This window comes from Arachis ipaensis, chromosome B8 (assembly GCF_059453495.1).
Source record: "Arachis ipaensis isolate K30076 ecotype BB chromosome B8, ASM5945349v1, whole genome shotgun sequence".
Lineage (NCBI taxonomy): Eukaryota > Viridiplantae > Streptophyta > Magnoliopsida > Fabales > Fabaceae > Arachis > Arachis ipaensis.
In genome coordinates, this window is record NC_142443.1 from 29585741 (window position 1) to 29595908 (window position 10168).

At 35.0% G+C, this 10168-nt stretch overlaps 1 non-coding gene across 1 annotated transcript; it reads left to right on the plus strand.

The window, feature by feature from the left end:
* Nucleotides 1-1703: 1703 nt before the first annotated feature.
* On the plus strand, nucleotides 1704-1812 carry LOC148547559 (small nucleolar RNA R71). The gene has a single exon (XR_015897589.1). It is a non-coding gene; the product is annotated as a small nucleolar RNA R71 (small nucleolar RNA).
* Nucleotides 1813-10168: the final 8356 nt, after the last annotated feature.

A 10168-nucleotide genomic window follows, 5' to 3' on the forward strand; every position in this document is an offset into this window, starting at 1 on the left:
ATGCACTCTAAGCACTAATTTACCCACTTCTACATCAATTAGAGCTCTTCCAGTGGCTAGGAATGGTCTTCCTAGAATTATAGAGGCATTCTCATCCTCCCCTGTATCAAGAATTACAAAATCTGCTGGGAGAAAGAACTTACCCACTTTGACCAAGATATTCTCCACTAATCCGTATGCAGGCTTCATAGATTTGTCTGCCATCTTTAACGCTATCTTTGTGGGTTGTGCCTCTTGGATCTACAGCTTCTTCATCACAGACAAGGGTATTAAATTGATACTTGCTCCCAGATCACATAATGCTTTCTCAAAGGTTGTGCTCCCAATGGTGCATGAAATTTGAAAGCTCCCTGGATCTGGCATATTCTTTGGTAAGTTATTCTGAATGATGGCACTGCATTCTTTAGTCAGGACCACTGTCTCATTTCCCTTTAAAGGCTTCTTCTTTGACAATAGCTCCTTTATGAACTTGGCATAGAGAGGCATTTGTTCCAAAACCTCAGCAAAAGGAATATTGATTTGCAACTTTCTGAAGACTTCCAAGAACTTTGAAAACTGTTTGTCCTTGGTCTCCTTTTGAAGTCTCTGAGGATATGGCATTTTAGGCTTGTACTCAGGAGCCTTTGGCAAAGTAGGATGAGTGTCAAGAGAGTCTGGGAATGGGTTGTCTGCACGCTTTGGAGGGGCGTGCTCTACTTTTTCCTTCTTCTCCTCTGGAGCTTCCTTTTCAACTAGCTCTTCATTGGCCTTGGTCTCAGAGCCAGATACTTTACCACTTCTCAATTGAATAACTTTGCAATCTTCTCCTGGGTTCACCATTGTATCCTCTTGAAATGTACTTGCAAACCTCTCAAGTATTTGCTTGCTCAGTTGGCCCACTAGCACCTCTAAGTTTCTAATGGAGGCTCTGGTTTCCTGCATAACTTGTGCTTCCGTACTTGCCACTTGTCCACTTATCAAGGTGATAACCTTGCATTCCTCTCTTGGATTTGGAATTGTGTTACCAGGAAGGCTATTAGTAGTCCTCTGATCAATTTCAGTGACTTTTGTGGCTAATTGACCCATTTGAATCTCCAGGTTCTTGATGGATGCTCTGGTTTCCTGTCTAAAACATGTCAATATTGTTTCCAAATCGTTGTTCTGCTGGAAATCACCCTGAGAACTATTGTTGAAGTTCTGAGGTCTATGAGGTTGGTCCCTCCGTCCAAAATTTGGGTGATTTCTCCATCCCTGGTTGTATGTCTTAGAATATGGATCATTGTTGGGATTCTTAGGACCACTCCCCATGTAATTCACCTGTTCAGAAGAAGGTTGAGCATAATCATAATTATCATTTTGCACAAAATTACCTGTCATGTCATAGGAGATTTCTTGTGGTGAATTTTTTGTGTTGATAGCTGAGACTTGCATGCCACCCATCTGTTGAGTAAGTAGATTTATTTGCTGAGACATCAGTTTGTTCTGAGCAAGAAGAGCATTAACAGCTTCTACTTCCAACACACCTCTCTTCTGAGGGGTCTTAGAGATCACAGGATTCCTGTTAGATGTGTATAAATATTGGTTGCTTGCAACCAATTCAATCAACTCAATAGTCTCCTCTGGTGTCTTCTTCTTGTGCAGTGAACTGCCTGCAGAAGTGTCTAGGCTCATCTTGGACATCTCACCCAAACGTTCATAAAAGATATCTAGTTGGGTCCATTTGGAGAACATGTTCGGAGGGCATTGCCTAGTCAGTAGCTTGTATCTCTCCCAAGCTTCATAAAGAGTTTCACCCTCCTTCTGCCTGAAAGTATGAACCTCCAATCTAAGCTTAGTCAGCTTCTTTGGTGGGAAAAATTTAGTGAGAAATTCTGTAACAACCTTTTCCCAAGTATTCAAACTCTCCTTTGGTTGGGAATCTAGCCATAGCTTTGCTTTATCCCTCAGAGCAAATGGGAAGAGCATCAGTTTGTACACCTATGGGTTCACTCCATTTGTCTTCACAGTATCGCAAATCTGCAGAAAATCATATATGAATTTATTTGGGTCTTCATGAGGAAGTCCATAATACTGGCAATTTTATTGCACCAGAGTGACCAATTGTGGCTTCAACTCAAAGTTGCTTGCAGCTATAAGAGGCACCACAATACTTTTTCGATAAAGATCTGCAGTAGGGGCAGAATAAGAGCCAAGCACTCTCCTTTGTTGCTCATCCCCATTCAGATTTGCCACATTGGCATTAGCATTATTGTTAGGATCCATAGTGGACTCTGCAGCCTTGTAAAGTCTTGCTTATTGCAAACGCTGCCTGAAAGTTCTTTCAGGTTCAGGATCAAAGTCTAATAGATGTTCTTTGTCTCTATTCCTACGCATAAACAAACAGAAGACAAGAAAAGATGGGACTCTCTACGTCAGAGTGCAGAGAAGTCCCTATGAGGTAACCTGTGTAAAATAATAAAATAAAAATACTAAATAAATAAATACAAATTTCAAAAATAATAACTGAAAATAAATAAAAAAAATTTCAAAAATTTAAAAGAAAAAATAAACAGAAAAATTGAAATAAAAATAAATAGGGACACCAAACTTAATTTCAGAAATTAAAAAAAATTTTAGTGCTATTTTTTTAAGATAAAAAAATAAAACTAATAGAATATAAAAAATTAAAAAAATAACAAAAAAGAAACAAAGTAAAACAAAAAAAAAAAACTGAAAAGAAAAATAAAATAAAATAAAAATGACGAGATTTAAATAAATAAAATAAAAAAATTTAAAGGAAGTAAAATAATAAAGAAAACGGGGACAGGGGGAACGGGGAAACAAGACGAAACGCACGGGGAAAAGAAAAAAAATAAAATAAAAATAAAAATAAAAATTAATAATACTAAGTTAAAACTAATTAAAAGAAAAATTATCTAATATAAGAAATCAAATAACGAGTAGTTGTCAATCACAATGAATCCCCGACAATGGCGCCAAAAACTTGGTGCGGTATTTGTAACCCACTAACTTACCGGCAAGTGCACCGGGTCGTACCAAGTAATACCTTACGTGAGTAAGAGTCGATCCCACGAGGATTGATGGATTAAGCAACAATAGCGTTTGATAGGATTAGTTAGACAGACAGAAAATAGTGTTTGGAAGTTCAAAAGCAATAAACAGTAAATTTAGAATATTAAAGATAGGCAGATAAATAAGTTGGGAATAAAATATTGAGGAGGCAGTTAAGGTTTTAGAGTTATCTATTTTCTGAATTGACTTTTCTTATTAACTATTTTAATAATGCAAGATTTAATTCATGGCAAACTATTTGTGACTAGACCCTAATTCTTTAGACCTTCCTAGTCTCCTCTAAAATTCATCAACTGTCAATTCCTTGGTCAATTAATTCCAATTAGAGGGTGATGATCAAATTCCAGTTTATATGCCACAAGAATCCTAATTGTCCAAAAATAAAGGGATTATATGTCACGTATCCCGTTAAATACAAACAATTAGAAATTCAGGATAATATTTTTTTAAGCTATTGTTCAAGTAAAGAGCTTTTCCAAGTTATACAAGAACTCAAATAGAACATGGGTCATACTTCCGTTCCACCCATATTCATAAAATAAAGAACGAAAACAATTATTGAAATATAAAGCAAAACATGAATTAAAATAGAAAAATAATATTATCAATCCATACAATAGACAGAGTTCCTAACCTTAACAATGGAGGATTAGTTGCTCATGGTTCAGAGTAGAAAATAAGGATTCAGGTAAAATGTACTGAGTTCCAATCTGATGGGATTAGGTAGAATTCTCCCCTTTTTATAACTAATCCTAATAAATTTAAAATATAATATTTAAAATTAAAATTAAAATAATATATTTTCCTAAAATCAAATTTGAATTTAAATTTGAATTAATTAACAAGTCTTCAGCTGATGGGTGGGGACCACTTGCTTTGTCCATTCTGCAGCTCCTAATTTGTGTTTTCTGAGTTGGAAACTGGGTCAAAACAGCCCAGAAATTGCTCTCAGCGTTTTTCTGCGTTTTTTGCATGTGACACATGTCACGCGTATGCGTCAGTCACGCGTATGCGTTGATGGTCTTTTTCGTGAGTCACGCGGACGCGTCGGTCATGCGGACGCGTCGTTGTGCAAATCTTCAAATCACGCGTACGCGTCAGTCACGCATACGCGTCGCTCCTCGCTACCATCTCCTTTGATTCTTGTGCTGCTGAAACTCCATCAAATTTCGCCGAATGCTACCTAAAATAAACAAAATTGCAAAAGACTCAAAGTAGCGTCCATAATAGCTAAAATATAATTAATTCTTTATTAAACTCAACAAATTAGATGCAAATTCACTAGGAAAAGATAGGAAAGATGCTCACGCATCACTTGCCACCCAGATAGAATCACATGAGTCAACAAGAAGATCGACTTTACCCAGAGACTATTGGAAATGCAAACATTGGTAGGGATTCAAGAAAGAATTCAAGTACAAGCCACCATAGCAAGGGCATCCCCAATTGTCCAACTTAAGGACAATAAACAAAAGTGCTAGGTGAGAGACACCCCACCATGGTGACATCCTTCTAACTCCTCTTTTCTTTTAGATTTTGTTTGATTAAATTTTGATCATTTTGCTTTAGCTTAGTTTAGTTGGATTTTTGTTTTGATCATGTATTCTTGAGGAATAATATGTTTTGGGGTTGAAAAACTTTGTTGGTTATCATGTTTGGTGCCTTCTTAAATTTTGCAAAAATAGAGTTTTGTGTGTACGCACATACCTGTGGGTATGCACACTTAGCCAATTCCTATAAGATTTGTGTGCGCACACATAGCTGGGTACGCGAACTTATTTTTACGCTCCCTGCCGGGTGCGTGCGCAGCAACCTGTGCGTGCTCACACATGTCCCTTAACCTTTTAAAAAAAAAACCCTTAGTGTGCGTACGCACAAATAGTTTTTCACTCTTTGTCGGGTGCCCACACCCACTGTTGTGCGTGTACACACCTTCCATTTTTCACCTTTTGTGCGTACGCAAGGCTATGTATGCGTATGCACAATCCTTTTATTACCACCACCCCACTTCTTTTCTTCTTCTTCCTTTTCTATTCTTCTTTTTCCATGTCTCTCCTTCTCTTCTCTCCCACTTCATCATCACTCACCATCCACCATCGTCTCCATTTTTTAGTTAGTTAGTTTAATTTTCTATTTTAGTAGATTAGGTTGTTAGTATATGTTAGATTTTGGTGATAAGTGTTGGATTATTGATTTGATTTGCTGATTCTGTTGAGATATTGCTGCTGAATTATTGTTGGATATCTTTATTGAGGTCATACTTTGCTGCTTGGTGTTGAATTTTGAATGTTGGACATTTGTACATACCAAGTACTTATGACATTGCCTTCAAGAATATTGTCGGATTTCTAAATTGCATGTTGTAGCTAGCCACCATGTAATTTGAATTCACTATCTATTATTAGGCAATTGTATGTAGTTGATACATTTTTTATTAGGTGATGCTTGTTTATGGTTGATTTTTATTTACGTCATCTAGTTGATGCATTAAAATTAAGGAATTGTGAAATTGGATTGTAAGCTCACTTAGTGACATTTTTTGAGCTTTTTAAGCTTTGTGGACCATGCTTGCTATGCGATTGATCCCATCTTATATCTCTCTTTTTCTAAGTTATATAGCAATCATGTTTTCCACTTCATGTCAATTACGTGAAGCAAACAAACTTCAAAGTGTGGCATTGCTTGATGTGTGAGTTCTATAATTTCATTTGGTTCATTAAATTCTCTTGCATATCAACCAATTTTCATCCATTATCCTTTCACAATCGCTTGAGTTTTGCTTGAATGATTTCATGATTCTTTATTGCTTGTTTGCTTGTCTCAATCAACAAGTTTTCTTTAAAGTATCTCAAGCACACTAGAATGAGTGAAGTGCATACTTCTTGTGTATAATTGTGACATAGCTTTCTATGCTAGTGTGTGTTTTCTAAACCGCGAGCAACTTAGAATTCACACACTTATTTCCTTCATGTCTTAAACTTATTCACTCACTTTATTTTAACGATTCTTTCCTCATTCCAATAGTCTATGCTTCCTTGCTTTTACATGTACTTGTATTACTATCCTGTTTCCTATCTTTTAGGATGATTCACCATAAGCAACAAGAGAAGCGAGAGAAAGAACATGCAGCAGCCGATTGACCCACCAGCCAAAGGTGGCAATCCGTATAGTCACCATACCCCCTTGCTTATCTCTGAATGCACTGAGGACAGTGCAAACCTTTAAGTGTGGGGAGGTCGTCTGACCGATCGGCAATCTTGGGTAGAAAAATTCTAATCCCAAACACTTTCACATTTTATTTTTTCTTAGTTTGTATATATTTTAGAGCTTCAATTGCATTTTCTTAGTTTAATGCATTTCCTTTCATATAAATAATAAGTTTAGTCAAAATAATAAAAATTTTCAAGACCATTCCTATATAGAGCATTGACATCCTAATTGATTTGAGTTGAGATCTTGCATTGAAATTTGCTTGGATTATATATTGTGGAACATGGGTTTTGAGCTAAGAACACACAACCTTGTGAGTTTTGAGCCTAATTGTGTGGTTGCATCATATAACCACTATTTTTATTCTTGTGTGTGTTATTCTCTTTCTATGATTGCAATCTTTGATTTGTTTGATTCTTTATGTCCATTATTCTGTGTATATATGCATTTATATGATTGAGGCCTTCATTTCAAATAGCTCACTTGCCCAAATAGCCTTACCCTTTTATCCATCTTTGTTAACTAATTTTGAACCTATTTTAATCTCCTTTTGTTCTTTATTTTAGCACATTACTACCCTTGAGTGAAAATGATAAATGTCCTTAATATAGATCTTTGATTAGCTTAGGCTAGTGAGAGTGTGTATCATGTAAGTGTGGAGAAGTTTGGGAACATTGGTTGAGATAAAAGTATATTTTTGTATTTTTGTTGAAGATCTTGGGAATTGGGTACATACTCATACATTCGAATTAAAAAAAAAAAAAGAAGGAAAAGAAAAAGAAAAAAAAAGAGAAAAAGAAAGCAATAAAAAGGGGACAAAATGCCCAAAAGTAAAGTAATAATAACAATGCATATGTGTTGTGATTAAAAAGGGAATGCATGAATGTATGAAAAAGTGAATAATGGGTAGCTAATTTTGCATTAGAATTAAATAGGTTGTCATAGGTTAGGTAGAAAATTTAAGTTAATCAAGGATTCAAATTTCAATCTCACTTGATCATATTTTTATGCATGCATTGAATAATTGTTGATTGTTAGATGAAAAACAAATTTTAGAAAGCATGATTAGAGGAGAATTGAGTGAATCAACCCTATACACTTGAGCGATTAGAGTGTATACACATCCAATGAGGGGTTCGATTGCTCAATTCTATGTTTCCACCTATAACTATTTCCTATCTTGCAAGTTTATAAATTCTTTTCTAGGACTCAATTCAATTGTGGATTTGACTTGGTTGTGCTTGCTTTAGCCCTTATGTTTATATATGTACTCTTAGAAATTGATTTATTTTAATCAAGTAGTTACATGCATTTAAATAGATTGCATATAGGTAGTTTACTTGCATTGAATAAATATTGGTACCCCTTTCTTGTATCCTTCTTGATGTATAATATGAGGACATGCTATTATTTAAGTGTGGGGATGTGATGAATCCACATTTTATGGTATTTACTTGCTTTAATTGAGTGGATTTTATTAACTTTTCTCGCATTTATTCATTGAAATAGTATAGTTTCATGATTTTCTCCTAAATTGTGCTTGAAAGTAAAAACATGCTTTTTAGGCCTTATAATTGTTAAATTTTATTCACTTCCATCCCATTCGATGCCTTGATGTGTTTGTTGAGTGATTTCAGGCTTATAAGGCAAATATGGATTGAAGAAGTGAGGAAAAAGCATGCAAAAGTAGAGAATTTGTGAAGAAATAGAGTTTGGAGCTTTTCAAGGTCATGTATGCATATGTATGAGACGAGATTCCGCCAGTGTGCGTACGCACAAGTCTTGGCACGTGACTTTATTAAATGCAAAACAGGGGCAGCAATTTTTGGGCTTCCAAAGCCCAATCCAACTCATTTCTGAAGCTATTTCAAGCCAAATTCAAGAGGGAACAAAGGAGAGCAATTAGGTTTAGTTTAGAACATATTTTAGGTAATTTTCTAGAGAGATAAGCTCTCTCTTATCTCTAGAATTTAGGGTAGATTATTTAAATTTCTCTTAGATATATGTTTTGATACTTGTCTTGATTTAGTTTTCCTTATAATTTTTTATTATTACATCTTTGGTCTCTTAGTTTTACTTGTTATTTCCTTCATTTTGTTACTTTTGATCTTATGAAACCTTGTTAATTTCAATTTCATTTAATGCAATTTGATATTTTTATGTTTATTGATGTTTAATTGAGTTGTTATTATTATTATTTTCTTATATTTGGTAGCTTTAGATTTTATTATTATTGCAATTTAATATGATTTTCTTTTTATGCACACTAAGTGTTTGATAAAATGCTTGGGTTAGTTTTAGTATAGTTTTTCACACTCTTGGCTTGGGATTGAGGACTTCAGTGACCTTGAGTCATTGATGTATAATATTGGTTGATAGATTAGGGTTGTTAGTTGCTTTGTTTTCCAACTAACGCTAGTCTTTCACTAAGTTAATTAGTGAGTTGACTAGGATTTGTGGATTGAGATCAATTATGCCTATTTGATTTATCTTCAATGTTAGGGTTGACTAAGTAGGATTAACTCTTCATAATCATCTATGTTTGTGGTCAATTATTAGGATAGGTAGCCTTAACTCTCAATCCTTGCCAAGAGGTTCCTTAGTATTTGAATTTTCCTTTCTTTTGATTAATTGCCTTGAGTTTGATTATGTTTGATATTTAGTTATTGCTTGTTTCTTTAATTCCTTACTATTTACATTACTTGTCTCTTGCCATCATACTCTTTTTCACTTATTGCCAATAATTGAGCATTCGATTGCAATTCCTACGGAGACGATCCGAGTTTTAATACTCTAAGTTTTTTATATTGGTTTGACTTAAATGACAACCTTTATTTAAACTTTGATGTGAGGATTGATTGCCGGTTTAGACTATGCTATCAACGAAGAAGCTCTTTTCTAGTGTAAAATTTTAGACCCACAATAATCCTCTCATCAATGCCATTTGGGTTATGCAATGTCCCAATAACTTTTCAAAGGTGCATGCTTTTCATATTCTATGACATGATTGAAAAGTTTATTGAGGTATTTATGGATGATTTTTCTGTGTTTGGAAATTCTTTTTATTCCTGGTTACACCATCTATCCTTAGTTTTGAAATGGTGCCAAGAGAAAAACCTTGTTTTAAAGTGAAAAAAATACAATTTCATGGTAACTGAAGGTATTGTCCTTGGGCACCGGCTAATGTAAAGGTAATACGAAGTTTTTTAGGCCATGTAGGATTTTATTGGAGGTTCATAAAAGATTTTTCAAAAATAACCAGACCTCTGAGTAATATTTTAGTTGCAGATGTACCTTTTTGCTTTGATAATGACTGTCTGCATGCATTCAAAACTCTAAAAGCAAAACTTGTCTCTGCACCTATCATAGCTCCTCCTTACTGGGATATGCCATTTGAGCTGATGTGTGATGTCAGTGATCATGCCATTGGAGCTGTCTTGACGGCAGAGGCAAGACAAGCTTGTCCATGTCATTCACTATGCTAGTCGCATCTTAAATAATGCTCAAAAGAATTACACAACCACAGAAAAAGAATTATTAGCTGTAGTATATGCTTTTGACAAGTTTAGGTCCTCTTCCATTGGTTCAAAAGTTATAGTTTACACTGATCATGTTGTTTTGAAGTATCTTTTGACCAAACAGGATGCTAAGCCCAAGTTAATTAGATGGCTACTCCTTCTTCAAGAATTTGATATTAAGATCAGAGACAGAAGAGATACAAAAAATCCCACTTCTCCCAAATTGAGCTTGAAGAAACTATGGTCAATCCTATCTTGGTAAATGAAGCCTTCCCTGACGAGCAGCTCTTTGCCATATTCAGAGCCCCATGGTTTGCAGATATTACAAATTATAAGGCTAGCAGGTTTATTCCCGCTGAATTCACCAAGCAACAAGTCAAAAAGTTGCT